A 15,801-nucleotide genomic window follows, 5' to 3' on the forward strand; every position below is an offset into this window, starting at 1 on the left:
CCAGGCCCTAAGAAAGAGATAAGTCCTCCAGGATCTCATGTTCCAAACATCTCTTTATCTGGTAGGAGTGGAGCCAGAGTAGGGGTGGATTTTATTGTTCCTCTAAGATGCCTTGCCCACAAGAACCTCCAAGTCTTACCCTCTTGCGTTAATTGAAACTCCACCTTGGAATCCCCTCCTCTGGAACTAAGCCTTACCACCTAATCCATCAGTTATGGTTTATAACAAAAGTTATTTCCCTGATATCATCTGTAGGCAATGTATTCAATAAACAATACTTTCAAACAAAATGGACACAGTCTGAATGATTTATACCATAATCAAAGCGCATTCAGTGTAAGTGCCTGATGCAGATTGCCATAAGCCTTGAAAACTGCTAATAAATGGCTAATTGCCTTTATATTTTTCTAAAAGCAAAAGTCATAACCTCTCAGCAAATTCCATCAATTTAACTTTCCAAGATAATATGTAAACACTATTTTTCTCTCTTTTAGCACACAGTGCTTCATACATGGTAACTCTCTGATAGATGATTCCTAGATGAATACTTTTTTCTTGAAGAAATTTTTTCCAAATAATTTATCTTAGTGTTCTAGTCAGAACCTGAACAAAATATATATATACACACACATATATTTATTATATATACACACATATATATGTTATGTATATATATTTTTTGTATATGTCCATTTTTATAGCAATTCTAGTTCGGGGTCATATGAGATCCAAAACAGCTTGGTCGTCCAGATAAACAGGACCATCGGTGATTAGGTGTGTGCTCATTTTGTTTAGAACTAAAGCATCAAAATGAAAGACTAGGCATTTCCAAAAAATCCCAAGTGTTTCCAAAAGAGAGGAAATGGAAAAGTGAAGATTCTGCTGTGATCCTAAAAATAGAAGATCTTTAAGAGGCACTTAAAAAATTCACTACAATCCAAGCTATTTTGCCATGTTACTCACATAACCAGAAATTATAGGCATCATGAATTGGAATATAGTGGGTGCCCAATGAGGTAATTATGCCCACTTTCCTATTCATGGTGGCCTTAGGAACTACAATCCTTTCATTAATGGCCTTGGGAACATCCCGAGTCAATATTTTTATTTCCTGTTTTCACCTGCCACTGGTGAGTACCTATCTCCATTTTCTGAATATATGACTAAATTTAACATGGGAGTTATGACAAGACATGCAGGAAGCTGCCCAGGCCAAATGAACTGAAAAACTCAGAACAATTTTAAATATGCTTTTTGTTTTGAAGGAAGTCTTGAAGTTCTGCAGATCTTCATCATACTTTAATTTTATTTTGATGCTACAATTAGATTTGAAAGAATTTACATATTCCTACAAAAAACTAAAGCATTTCAGTTCTATGAGATTAAGGTAAAACTTTTTATGAATAAATTTTGATAAATGAACTATAAAACATCTGTGATATCAACCACTTTTTACTTTAGCTTACTGGAGCAACATAAAGCAACATCTGTCAGCTAAACTTCAAATGAAATCTTTTTGAGTTCACACTCCTAAAATGTATTTTTACACAAATAATCTTTAAAATATTTGCAGTTCATTTTAGCATCTGTTCATAACCTAAACCCAATTAAACTCAGGAAGGAGTATTAAGCCATCACATGTATATTTTCTCAGTAATTCATTTTTAATCAATTCAACAACATGTAGCTTTTTTATCTGAAATGAAACTTTGCTAGCATACAGGTATGAAGTGTATTGATTTTCATAATCATTTTTGCATTTCCTTTTTTTTCATTTTTTCAAACAAATAGATTTCATAAGGTACATGTAAAAATACAAGCCAGCAATCCTTTCCTTTGTTTAATCTGTCAGAATATTAACCAGAAAATGTCCCCGCTGTGGACTGAATAACCAAATGGTAGAATTGGGTCTACCGTATGAGTAAATAGATCTTCCTTTTGGTGCTTTTTAAAATATGCATTATGTAAATGTGCTTAATTTCTCTGCCAGAGTAATCCAGAAAAGAATTAGAAATGAACAGCTGGGTCAAGGGGAGAAAAAAGAGTTAGGAGGGACGATACATGGGGGTTCCTCCTGGGATAGATAAAGACAATGGCAACAGAGAAGAAAATGTCAGTATAAGTTGCCAATTGTATAGCAGATGATTTGCAGTTGTGTGGCAAACAGACCTTGAATTTCCAGGCACACTACGGCCAAGGGTTTCTAATAGTCCTGAGCTGTGACGGCCTTTCTTCAATTGCTGCTTTCATCAAACTTAATTTCCATCTACTTCTATCATAAGGTGTCTGTGTGTATTTGTACTTTTCTCAAACTTTACTCATATTTATTTATTTTTGAGATGGAGTCTCACTCTGTCACCTAGGCTGGAATGCAGTGGCACAAGAGGCTCACTGCAACTTCTGCCTCCTGGGTTCAAGCGATTCTCCTGCCTCAGTCTCCTGAGTAGCGGGGATTACAGGCGCCTGCCACCAAGCCCGTCTAATATTTTGTATGTTTAGTAGAGATAGGGTTTCACCATGTTGGCCAGATGGATCTCGAACTCCTGACTTCAGGTGATCCACCCCTCTTGGCCTCCCAAAGTGCTGGGATTACAGGTGTGAGCCTCATTCTTTTTTTTTTTTTTTTTTTTTTTTTGAGACAGAGTCTCGCTCTGTCACCCAGGCTGGAGTGCAGTGGCTGGATCTCAGCTCACTGCAAGCTCCGCCTCCCGGGTTTACACCACTCTCCTGCCTCAGCCTCCCGAGTAGCTGGGACTGCAGGTGCCCGCCACCTCGCCCAGCTAGTTTTTTTGTATTTTTTTAGTAGAGATGGGGTTTCACCATGTTAGCCAGGATAGTCTCGATCTCCTGACCTCATGATCTGCCTGTCTTGGCCTCCCAAAGTGCTGGGGTGAGCCTCATTTTAAAGAACAGGAACCTTGTCTACCCGTTGGCATGGCCTCTTGTGCAGCAACATAGGCTCCTGTTCCTGCCGCAACTCTCTCCCTCCTTCTCTGGCCATCAGAGTCCAGAGTTGGTCCACCATGGCTTCACTCACTGCTGCCACCCAGTTCTTGGGAACAAAGGATGTATCTTGTCTTGTTCTTGCTGCCTGGCATGCCAGTACCTCCTCTAGGAATTTGGAAGACGTATTGACTTACCTGATACCCAAGGAGCAGGCCAGAATTAAGATCTTCAGACAGCAAAGTGGCAAGAGGGTGGTGGGCCAAACCACTGTGGGCAGGATGTGTGGTGGCCTGAGAGGCACGAGGGGATTGGTATATGAAACATCAGTTCTTGATCCTAATGAAAGCATCCATTTCTGAGGCTTTAGTGTCCCTGAGTGCCAAAAACTGCCACCTAAGGCTAAGGGTAAGAAAGAACCTCTGCTGGAGGGCTTATCTCAGCTGCTGGTAGCTGAACATATCCCAACAGAGGAAACAGGTATCCTGGCTTTCAAAAAAGTGGTCAAAGAGGGCAGCTCTACCCTCCCATGTGGTCACCATGCTGGACAACTTTCCCACCAATATACATCCCATGTCTCAGCTCAGTGCAGCCTATACAGCCCTCAACAGTGAAAGTAATACTACCTGAGCATATGCAGAGGATATCAAGTTCTGGGAGCTGATTTATGAAGACTGTGTGGATCTGATCACAAAGCTACCTGTGTTGCAACAAAGATCTACCAAAATCTCTACTAAGAGGGCAAAAATGTTGGGGCCATTGACTCCAAGTTGAACTGGTCCCACAATTTCACCAACATGTTAGGCTATACTGATGCTCCGTTCACTGAGCTCACGCACCTGTACCACACCATCCACAGTGACCATGAGGGCAGCGATGTAAGTGCCCATATCAGCAACTTGTTGGGCAGTGCCCCTTCAAGCCCTTATCTGTCCTTTGCAACAGCCATGTATGGATTGACAGGCCCTCTACATGTACTAGCAAATCAAGAACTGTTTGTCTGGCTAACTCAACTACAGAAGGAAACTGGCAAAGATGTGGCATGTGAGAAGTTATGAGACTACACCTGGAACACACTCAACCTAAGATGAAGTTATTCCAGACTGTGGCCATGCAGTATTAAAGAAGACTGATCCATGAGATACCTGCAGTAACAGTTTGCTCTGAAACACCACATAATGACCCCATGTTAACTTGGTTGCTCAGCTACACAAGATTGTGCTCAATAGCCTCTTAGAGAATGGCAAAGCCAAGAATACTTGGCCCAATGTAGACACACCCTGGGGTACTGCTCCAGGACTATGGCATGATGGAAATGAATTACTACACTGTTCGGTTCAGAGTGTCTCGGGCACTGAGTGTACTGGCACAGCTCATCTGAAGTCATGCACTCGGATTCTCTCTAGAAAGGCCCAAGTCTTTCTAGATGGTCTGATGAAGTTCATGGACTCTAAGTTGGGATAAAACTGGAGACTGGGGGGAAAGTGACTACCAGAAAGTGAGGACACTTTAAAAAAAAAAAAAAAAGTCTACTTTTGTTTTAAGGGGGCTTTAAAGACTTAGAATTAAATTGTATCTGAGGCACTGATAATAGATTTGAGGTTAAAATGTAAATTAAAATTTTTAAAAATGAAAAACCTAACTAACTCCCTTCACTTGCCTAGTATGAGTTGCCCATCAACTGCAGAATGACCACGACTAATGCATGTGTAATGGGTTAAGTCTGGCCCCTGCACCATCTCAGAGTGAGAATCTGGCTCCTCTTTCCCTTGGTCAAAGCTGTTTGCAGAGAATGTGGAGTCACTTCTGAGATTTTGCTTCTACTCTGCCAAGTGCACAATAAGCCAGCAAGCCAGGACTCTTCCCTTTCTGTTTCCATAGGAATGTCGTTGTATAGTCAGCTGTACCGAGTCCCTCAGCCCTCTCTCCTGCACACTAACACCTCCTAGCAAGATCTATTGGTTAGCTGGACATGCTTTGGCAATTTTTTATGCTACCAGGTGAGCATAAAGTAATGATATTTGTTGTAACTGGCACCTAGTGTTGATTTGATTTCTCTTTTCAAAACTATCCTATTAAAATTAAGGTCTCAGAGTGTTCTGTCTCCCATTACTTTAATACCCCCATTCAGACTTTCTACACCTGTTGCACCTCAAGATAAGGATGTCTGGGACCTCCCCATCTTGGCCCTCACCAGAGACCTCTTTCAACAGATCTGTCTTATCTGTGGTCCCAGTCAATGGGTTTTTATCAGTGCTTAATGTGAACTAAATATTTTACTTCCACAGAACACAAGCCACTACCCTCTGACCTTCCCCTGCCCTTCTAAGGTGCTGTGGGACATAAACAGGGACTCAGGAATGACAGCATGATAGCTTCAGGGTCTGGTCCCAGGAGTATTAGCTCCTCTTTTGGAGCAAGAAAATGATTCAAGATTGGACATGGTCTCCTCTGATTATTGGGTCCTGGAGTTGAGAGGATTAAAAACAGTAAGCCTTCCCCTTCATCCTTTGCCTCAAGAAAATGCTCCCTTACTTATCAACCTCCTTTTCCTGTCCTGCCTCAAGTGCTCACAATACAGTGTTTGTCTTAGAAGCCCTATTTGCACATGTTTTCAGAAACTCAGAATGTTCTACTGCCTTTTCTTGAAGAACTGATTAAGATACATTCTTTCTGTGCCCCTTTCTTCCTTCCAAATTCCTGCCTGTGTTTCTGTGGATCCACCATCCCCAGAACTACACTGTTGAGATGAACACAGTGTAAGCCCCTAATAACTGTAAGGTCATGATGCAGACTTCAGGTTGCTCTGTATAAAATGCAAAGTAAATGTTTTTATTAACAATGAAAAAAAGAAAAATACCAGACACTCTGAGCTGGCTTTGCAGGTGGTCATATATATCTGAAATAACTTCCCATTATAGTAGAAGACTGAGAAATTATCCAAATAATGCAATCATTTAGGGCGTTAAAAAGAGTTTCTATGTAATGCATTTATAAATGTTATGCATGTATGTAATAAATATGTACTCACAAAAGGGTTTCTCTGCTACTGAGAAAAGTATTTTCACCTACACAATAATAAATAGCTAGTGTTTCTTAAGCACTAATAGATGCCTGACATTGTTCTAAGTGTTCTACATATGTAGTCTCTTCATCTTAACAGCAGCCCTCTAATTTGATCCTATTATTATCTCCACAGAGCACAGAAAAATGAAGCATTATGTCCAAGGTCAGCCAGCATTCAATCCCAAGCAGTCTGGCTCTGTAGTATATAGTCTTACCATGACAAAATATAACATCTCATTTGACCTCGTTATATAGATACTATTATATCCATTTGTCAGATGAGAAAATTGAGGCTTAGTGGGATTATATAACTTTCAAAGTTCCTCTGCTAACATGATAGATTCAGTTCTAATCTTTCTGATTCCGAAGTCCATGCTTATAGCCAATTATAAACTTATAAAACCACTACAGCCTCCTAAATGCAGGACCACTGTGTAAGATTTGAAAGTTATCATGACCCTCAAAAACAATACAAGTAAAAGGGAACAAATTATATTAGTGACCTGAACCACACCATCTCACTGAGGTGGCTCAGCCCTAGATAGCACCAGGATTTTTTCATCACTAATCACAGGGCAATGGTCCTAGGCCCAACCTCCCATCTGGCTCAGAGCTACTACTGTCAAAACAAAAGATGGCCTTTGTTTTCTGGTCTTTACAAATCCTTGTAGCAGTTTCTCTATCTGTCTCCAGGAGTGGTCACAAGGCTAGCCAGAAGGAAATTCAACCCAGAGACCCAAACCTGGATTCAAAACAGAAACTGCTCGAAGGGTTGAGTCAGGAGTTGTGTCCCCACAGAGCTCTTTGATCCTGAGAGAGGAAATCATTGGCACAAAGGAAAAGAGAAGCAGATTATAGACGAGAGGGCTTTTGTTGCTGAAGGTCTTTTCCTTCTAGATGAGCATTCTGGATTTCAGAGTGGCTGTTTCCTGCTGAGCTTCAATGGGCCGGGCCTCTGCCCCTGCACAAAAGAGTAGGAGAATTTTGAACTCAAACATAAAAGCAGAGCAGCAGGCCACAGCGTCTACAGCTCAGGCCTGCTGGGAGCCGCAGCCAGTTCAGATACCATATGTGTCCTGCTTATCCATCTGGTTCTTTGGACAAGGCCAAACAAAACAGTGGAAATAAATGGCAGAGTAAAGTCTTTTGTCCTGGCCCTGAAGCACATACTGACCTCACCTTGCAGAGTTTTTCTGTAAATCATTTGGATTATAAGTAGTTTGATTTAAAGTATAAGAGTCCAATCTATATAAAACTTTAAAGGGGGAGAAAAAAGTTCCAACATTACATCTGATTAGCAGGCTAATCACCTTATATCTGTCCCTCCATTTACCAATATTACTTCATAAATTAAAACCTGAAATCCAGTGAAACCATAAAAACATGTAGCTTAACCACATGTGAATCCAAACCAAATCAGCCACAGTTTATACAACCACTACAAAAGCTTCTGCATTATTAAACTATATTTTATGAAGAATTGGACTCACTTATTTAAGCAAAAGTCAGCACAGTAAATTTTTATGTAATAAGAAGACTCCATAATCTCTGATAGATTATTCTACATCTTAATTTTCTATGTAATTTCAACTTTGATTAACTGTAGACTCTTCATTGAAACTAATATATCTCTGTGGCTAATACTTTCAATGAACTTAGTTTGTATATATAGTTATGAGTTGCTTAACCACAAGGATACATTCTGAGAAATTTATCTTTAGGAGAATTCTTTGTTATGGGATCATGGAGTGTACTTACATAAACCTGTATAGCAGTGGTCCCCAACATTTTGGGCACCAGGGACTAGTTTCGTGGAAGATAAATTTTCCACAAACCTGGAGGGGGAGGAGCGGGGATAATTTGGAGATGAAACTGTTCCACCTCCATGATTCTCATAAGGAGCAGCAACCTAGATCCCTCACATGCTCAGTTCACAATAGGGTTCACACTCCTATGAGAATCTAATGCTTCTGCTGATCTGACAGGAGGCAGAGCTCAGGTAGCAATGCTTGCTCGCTGGCCCACTGACCTCCTGTTTCCTGCTTTGTGGCCTGGTTCCTAACAGGCCACAGACCACTACCAGTCTTGACAGAATGGGGGCGTGAAGGTTGGGGACCCCTACCCTACTACACACCTTGGCTACATGGTATAGCCATGTTGTTTCTAGGCTACACACCTGTTCAGCATGTTACTGTAGGGAATACCGCAGGCAACTATAACAATGGCAAGTATTTGTGTATCTAAACATAGAAAAAGTAATGCATTGTCTTGTGACTTCATGATGGCTTCATCACTAGGGGAGAGGAATTTTTTCAGCTCCATTATAATCTGAAAGGATCACTGTTATCTATGTAGTCCATTGTTTACCAAAACGTCATTATATGGTGCATGACTGTATTTCAGTTACTTTCAACAGACCGAACATTAGCCTTGTACTATACCCAGTTTCTCAGTCTCAGCACTATTGACATTTTAGACCAGATAAATCTGTTGTGGGGGATTATCCTGTGCATTGCAGGACTTTTATCGCCACACTTAGTCTCTCACTTAAATGCCACTAGCACTGCCCCCCATTTGTGAAAACACCAAATGTCTCTATATATTGTCAGATGTCCCTGTGGAGTGAGTTGAAATCACCCCTGGTTGAGAACCACTGGTTTATATGATACAGAGAATAACTTTTGAATGGTGATCTGCTCCTTCTCATTTATACATAATCATTCAGTAACAGCTAATACTCAGTATTAAAAATATAAGGCAATGACTAGACCCATTGGATTTTTTAATCTAAGTTATAAATTTATCTTCTGAACTCATAAAAGAATGTTATAATAGTTTCTGAATATCATGAAAATTCAATCATACACAAAACTCTATGTATTATATAATGGTGAGGTTTATTCCAGGCCCACTGACAAGTCTGTCTTACTTCACTGAAGTTAACCCTCCATACACAGATAATGACAGATGACTGGGCAGGTGGGAAAGATGGATGGGAAGAAAGAAAAAGCAGCAAGAATGTGGAGTCCCGATAAATAAGCAATAACAAGGAAGGGGAACCAGGTGGCAGAGGGCCCCAGGTGAGGAAGAACAATGAACAATTGTTTTGAGAGATGGCTAACCACAAATAACCTGAGGGCACCACAACCTTGCATGTAGCACCCCTCCAGCAGGACCCTATAAAACTTCCCTCCAGCCCCTGCCTCTTTGCAGACAGCCTCTTCTCTGCTGTCCTGCCTATTGCAGTCTTGCCACATATTTTCATACTTTCTCTAATAAATCTGCTTTTCTTTACCTACAACTGTCTTGGTAAATTCCTTTACTGTCTGCACCACTCATCCTAGATAGTTACTACCCATGACAAAAAGACTAGAGAGCAGGCTATGAACAGTACTGAAGGTGGCTGAAATCATATAAGTAACGTTCCTTAAGAAAACTAGAAAAATACGTTTTCATGCAAAAGCAAACTATTTTAATAATGTACTTAGTTTGAAAATAGTCTTCATAATTAAATACAATGCATAAAATCCCCATTTAATGTTCTAAACTTACTATTTTAACTTAGGACCATTTTTTTAGTAAACCTCTTTTAATGTTGCTTCACTTAAATCATTTGTCTCTTTTTCTCCAGATGTTATGCTTCCTTTAAATAATTGCAAAGAGGTCATATTAAATTAGCCCTCTGTTTCAAAAGTGAAAAGCTCCAGTGAGCAAAGACAAATGTTTATGGCAAATTGGTTAGTAAAATGCTGTCTCATGAGAACTGGACATTAAACTGGAAATGTTTAACATCTCCTTGGTCAATCTCAATTCTTCCTTCAGTCACCGAAAATTATTTTTAGTTTAATCACAACTCATCACACTGTACACATTGAGATTGCTACTTTACTCCTTTAATTAAAAACAAAAACAAATAAAAATATTTTTATTTGGCTTTGCTAAAAGAAACTGGTTTAGTTCTATCACTGTGTATCAGAATTCTACTTCAATCTCAGTGATTATATTTTCTTGACATTTAATCAGACTGTAGTGATTTTCAACCATAGATTTAAAAAAAAATGCTTATAAATTAATATAAATAAAGTGCTTAAAACAGTGTCAGAAATAATGCCTTACATAGTAAGAGTTACATAAGTACCTGCTATTATTACTGGGCTCCACTGAAGACTAACTAAATCCAAATCTATGGAGATTAAGTGTAGCCATCAGAATCATCAGAATATTTGGGCTAAGGCACTGGTACTTTGCCAAAGCCCTCTATGTGATGGCAGTGAGCCATCAGCATTGAGAAACATTAATTGTACCATGTGCCAATGAAGCAAATTTAATAGCTTAAATGTCAGAAAACCTGATCAGTCTCATTCTATGTACCACTGATTTAAAAAAAAAAAAAAAAAAAAAAAAAAAATCTACCATTTTCTAGGCACTGTGCATGTCAAAGACATTGAAAATGAGTAAGACAATCTTTACCCTCAAGCAGCTAGCAATCAGTTAAATTAAACAGACTATGGCCCAATAAATACAGAGTAATTCTTTAAGGGTAAGAATAGTGATATTAACTAAGGGTGTGGGCCAAATAAACTATTAGCCAATTCTACTTGAATAAAGTAAGGAAGGCTCCCAGGGAGAGAGAAAATTGAAGTGACCCTTAAAGGATTAATGAAGTTGTGTTGGGTGCAAAATGAAGGGAAAGACACAGAAAGAAAGGGAAATCACATGTTTAAGAATTATTATGTAAAAGTTTAAGCAGAAGATGTGATGTGGGTGAAACTGCATAGATTCGAAGGGCTTGAAAACCGGGCCAAGAAAGTGTGATGTTTTCCTGTAGGCAAAGGGGAACCAAAGACGCATTTTAAGAAAAGGAGTAAAGTGATCATACCTGCAACTTATATCTCTCTGTCTTCATGTACTAAGAGCAGCAATAAACACACCCATACAGACTTAGGTCCTCACATGATCATGCTAGATAGACAGAAACCAAGTTTGAACCTCAGCCAATCTCATTTACATGGCAGAGCTCTACCCTAAAATATAAGAAAGCGAAGCAAGTGGGACATTCTTAGTTTTGTGGAACTTGAAAATCCAGATCTTCCAGTCATTTAAGAAGAGGATGAACCAAAAAGCCTTCCAAGGATCTTTAATTGTCGACATTGGCTGATAATTTCTTCTTTCTAAAGGGAAAATAATAAAAACTATATTCTCCAGAAAGTCATAGATCTCTTTATGCTGTGGGGAAAGTTTTAAGGACATAGCAAGCATAATATTGCCAGGAAAAAGATAATCTAGGATATTCTTGGATGTTGTCTCCAGATGTTGAGTTTTAATTCTATCCTGATTTAGACAGTGAACTATTAAAATATGGAAAATATGATTATAATTTATGTTCTTCCATATAACGACTCAGGGGATTTCTTATTTTGTTATTAGAGGGGAGCAAAGCTATTGTTTTAAGTAGGACAAAAGCCCACATCTGCTCTTGTGCAAGTTACTCCTGGCTGCATCAGGCTTTCTAAGCATTGACTGTGGATGTGCGTGCAGCCGCACCCTCTCCTGGAATTCCTATTGGTCTCCTCCTTGTCCTAAGCTGCTGCTCAGGAGCTCACTGTAAATGAAACTATGTTGCTGCCGTTTGAAGTCAAAGTGAATTGATAACTGACTCAGTAATTGGCAACTACTCCTCTATCAATGTGTATGCACATGGAGACTCCGACCGTCAGATAAGGGTAAGTGGCTAAAATTTTATCATTGCAATGTGGACTGCTAAAGATAAACAGTGTTTACTGGCCCCCTAAAAGAGTAATCTTGACTTGGAAAAGGAAAATGGTTTCATCTGATCTTAACATGGAAACATTCAGAATAAGCCTCAGCAGAAATGCTCACTTGCAGAGTTTTAGACAAGGCTATTCCAAGGCCAAAGATTTATTTCTGCATACTGCAAAGGCCAATTTCCTGTTTCATGCTCTATATACAGACGTCCACAACAAATAATACCTGATGGAGATCCCTTTCTGTTTCTGAGAAACAAAGTGTTAAGACTGACATGGGTCAGTGAAATCATTTTTTGCTCTAGATCATGCCCCAGAAGAAGAGGATATTGTCTCTCTTCCAAGATTTGAAATCTGTCCTGAATCCGTGGCCCATGCAGATGCTGGTATGCTGCTTGGTATTTGGGGATTTCTTGCTGATGAATATGATATTTGCTTGGCTGCAAAGAGAAACCAGAGAAAAATAAAGAAGTGCTTTTGTTGGTAACATATTGTGGGGTCAGAATGTTGTTTTAGTGACTCACTTGAAAAAAAATGTGGTAGGAAACTAAATTCAACCCCGTGACAGAGTGCTATGGCTTTTGTTTAACAATAACTCCAGCCAACTCACTGGTGAAGACGCTTTTTACATAGGCTGGTTTTACATGATTCCAAAATATCCAGTAAATTTAATTCTAAAATCTAGTTCAATAATCTGGCTATTTTGCTCGAGAAATGTTAAACCTGAAGTAAACTGCTTCGGACAAATACTATATAAAACCAACATTCTGAGTAACAGATTAATTGATTAATGAATAGTGACCTGAAATTTTGGGATGCTTTGGTACTGTATTAGTCTGTTCTCACATCGCTGTGAAGAAATACTCAAAACTGGGTAATTTATAAAGGAAAGAAGTTTAATTGACTCCCAGTTGTGCATTGCTGGGGAGGCCTCAGAAAACTTATAATCATGGCGGAAGGCGAAGAGAAAGTACCTTCTTCACAGGGAGGCAGGACAGAGGGAGTGCAAGCAAGAGAAGTGCCAGACACTTATAAAACCATCAGATCTTTTGAGACTCACTCACTATCACGAGAACAGCATGGGGGAAACCACCCCCTGACACATGAAGATTATGGGGATTATAAGGATTACAATTCAAGATGAGATTTTGGATGAGGACACAGCCAAACCATGTCAGGTTTTTTATAAACAAATTAATACAGCTCACAGTTCCTGGAACCCACCACTTTATTATCATCTCTGCTTCTTGGCCTCTAGGTTAGACAATATATTTCTCAACCAGAATAGCCCCATTGTCATTGGAATACAGGAGGAGCTGGTAGGAGGGTATAAGTGACCATCTCAGAGCCATGCCCTCCCTCATTGAGGCATTCTGTCACTCACTTAGTTTGTTTTTGGTTTTGTTAAAATCCCTTTATTAGAGTCTTCATTATAGTCTGACTTTTTTCTTTATACTAATGCATCTTCCACAGCCATAATTCATGACATCTGCATTTCTATCTGCACACTTACCCACCTCTATTACCTTCATCTGATACAGAATTTTATTCCATCTTCATCTTTCAAACATTATTCAGATTTTAAGGTCAAGCCCAAAGCTATTTCTTCTATAAAGAAACGCATACATTCCCTCTTGTTTCATGCAATGGCTCCACTAAAACTATATTTATAGTTTTATTACAGCACATTCTGACTGTGTTATGATTCTTTGTGTCCATGTCTGTGCCACCACTAAATTGTTAGCTCCTTGAGCACTACACTTCTGTTTACTCATGGGGACCCATTCCTCTTCAATGTCATATTTCTATACCAAGCACAGTTATTCAGCTAGTAGGTGAGTAACACATTTGTTTAACTGATGATGCTCACATCCTTCAAATAAATGTATCAGATGACAAAGTGGTGTGGGGGTAGTGGGAAAGAAAGAGGGAAATGAGGGAAAACAAAAAGAGAGACAATGTCAAATTGGAAATTCAACCTGATTTAACATCTAATACATAATTACTCATGTTGGCAAACATCATAAGGAAAAACTCAAATGTGATCGCTCCGCATGTTTTCCTTTAATATATTTATTCATGCACAAACAATATCAAGGTTTCCCATGATTAAAACATGGATATTTCTACTTGGCTTCCTTTTGGACACACTGCTTCAGAACAAACCAAGTCTGATAATAAAGTAAATCTTCTCACTATGCCTTAACAACAACCCCATCCCTTGTTTTAAAACAATAATTTGCTGTCGAAATACTATACTTCCCTCAAGGAAATGAAAGGAGAATACAGAGCCAGGGCACACTAATGTAAAACAGCACCACAAGTTAAAATGCAATTCACATCAGCATGGAAATTAATGAGTGGGTGGTTACTGCTACAAAATAAAAGGACATAGTAATCAGAAATTAACTATCTATACCATAGGAGTGAAGTTTTTTCATAATGAACCTATAAAAAAGGAGTGAGATTTTTGCATAATACATTTACAGAGGGAGTATTCTATTAAATGCATTTTTTCCCAATAAGATTCAGTATTCTTGGGAAATTCAGGAAGGATATTGGTTTTTGGTGGCCATAACTGATCCACTGGGAATTTTATATTCAATTTTGGGAATGTTCAGGATTTGTGTTTTACTATCTATATAGATAGTTGACCTTGCTTTTTTTTTTTTTTTTTTTTTTTTTCCCCAAATGTATGACACTGGAGGTTTAAGGGTCTTGTCTTTTTAACAGAGATTTAACTGGCCCCACCATTTGGATTTGGTTTGACTATTAAAAATAGAATCTAAAGATTTTACACTATGCATCCCAAATTGTGAACCTTTGTTCTCTGCCAATACTATACTTAAGATTTCTAACACTTAGCAATTTTCTAACATTGTGGTTGAGGTCATCTTTGAAAAACCTACATTTATATTTTCCCCTTGTGATGCAGAATCAATACATTACTGGCTGAGAAAAAGTGAAACACTCCATTCACGTTAGACTGTTGAGTGAAAATGCAAATGAGCAGGCAGCAAATCTTGCATGTTATGCAAACACAGAAGCTAAAAAAAGTATTTCTGATCACTGGCTCTCTTGTTGGAAATATTAAATTTGTCCAGGTTTCAGATTTTTTAAGTCTCAATATCCTGCACTTTTTAAAAGAGGAGTTTCATAAAGAGCATGCATAATTACCAGAAGAAAACCTGTACTAATCATGCAACACTTCACATAAGAATTTCCATCTAACTTTCCACATGCTTTCTACAAAGCCAAGCCTTTCTTTTCTTCTTCTTCTTCTTTTTTTTTTCAGGCCAATAAGACAATCAAATAATATCCACCTTATATAGCCATGAAAATACACATGACATAATGGAAAATCAATTGAAACACCAGGACTAAAAGTAAAGTGAAATCTCTAGATTTTAGGATTTTCTTGAAAAGTTACCCACAATGTCAAAACATTTAAATTTGGTTTAGATGTGGAGAGAACTGTTTGGAATTTATACAAGAGAGCTTGAAAATTTAATAATGGACATCAGTGTATTTGTTTTTTATAAAGGACAGCAGCACTCCTCACAAGACACTTTTGTTTACTTCAGCCTTTCTTGCTGCCTGTCACGGGATGCTACATTCTTAGTGTTTCCTTTCAGAACAGGAATTCTCAAACATAAGAAAGCCTCCAAGTCCCCTGGCGGGCTGGGGTCCAGCTGCAGATTTCTGATCCAGTAGGTCTGGAGTTGGGTCTGGAAACTGCATGTCTAACAAGACTCCAGGATTACTGAGCTGCTGGCCTGGGGACTGCACTTTGGACTTCTCTGATTTAAGAGGGGGCAGCGTGAAGAAGCTTGGAAGCATGAGGGAGAAGGAGGACAGGAGCCAGGAGAGAGATCTATGGAAAGAAGCTGAGTCTGTGAAGCTGTAGAAACAAGGGGCTGCCTCAGTAGCTAGTCTATGGAGAGTAGGGTCTTGAAAATACTCCATGTGGTCAGACTGAACCAAGAGATATGAGAATGAAGTAGCCTACAGAATAAGAAATAAGTGC

At 38.9% G+C, this 15,801-nt stretch overlaps 1 long non-coding RNA gene and 1 pseudogene across 1 annotated transcript in view; both read left to right on the forward strand.

Moving 5' to 3' along the window:
• The first annotated feature begins 3,023 nt into the window (after positions 1-3,023).
• On the forward strand, positions 3,024-4,407 carry LOC102135168 (citrate synthase, mitochondrial pseudogene; annotated as a pseudogene).
• A 7,178-nt stretch (positions 4,408-11,585) lies between these two features.
• The window catches only part of LOC123572982 (uncharacterized), a 45,673-nt gene continuing 41,457 nt past the window's right edge, over positions 11,586-15,801 (forward strand). The window contains exon 1 of the long non-coding RNA XR_006697647.3: positions 11,586-11,732. This is a non-coding gene — a long non-coding RNA (uncharacterized lncRNA). The remainder of the gene's footprint in view (positions 11,733-15,801) is intronic.

Source organism: Macaca fascicularis, chromosome 4 (genome assembly GCF_037993035.2).
Source record: "Macaca fascicularis isolate 582-1 chromosome 4, T2T-MFA8v1.1".
NCBI lineage: Eukaryota > Metazoa > Chordata > Mammalia > Primates > Cercopithecidae > Macaca > Macaca fascicularis.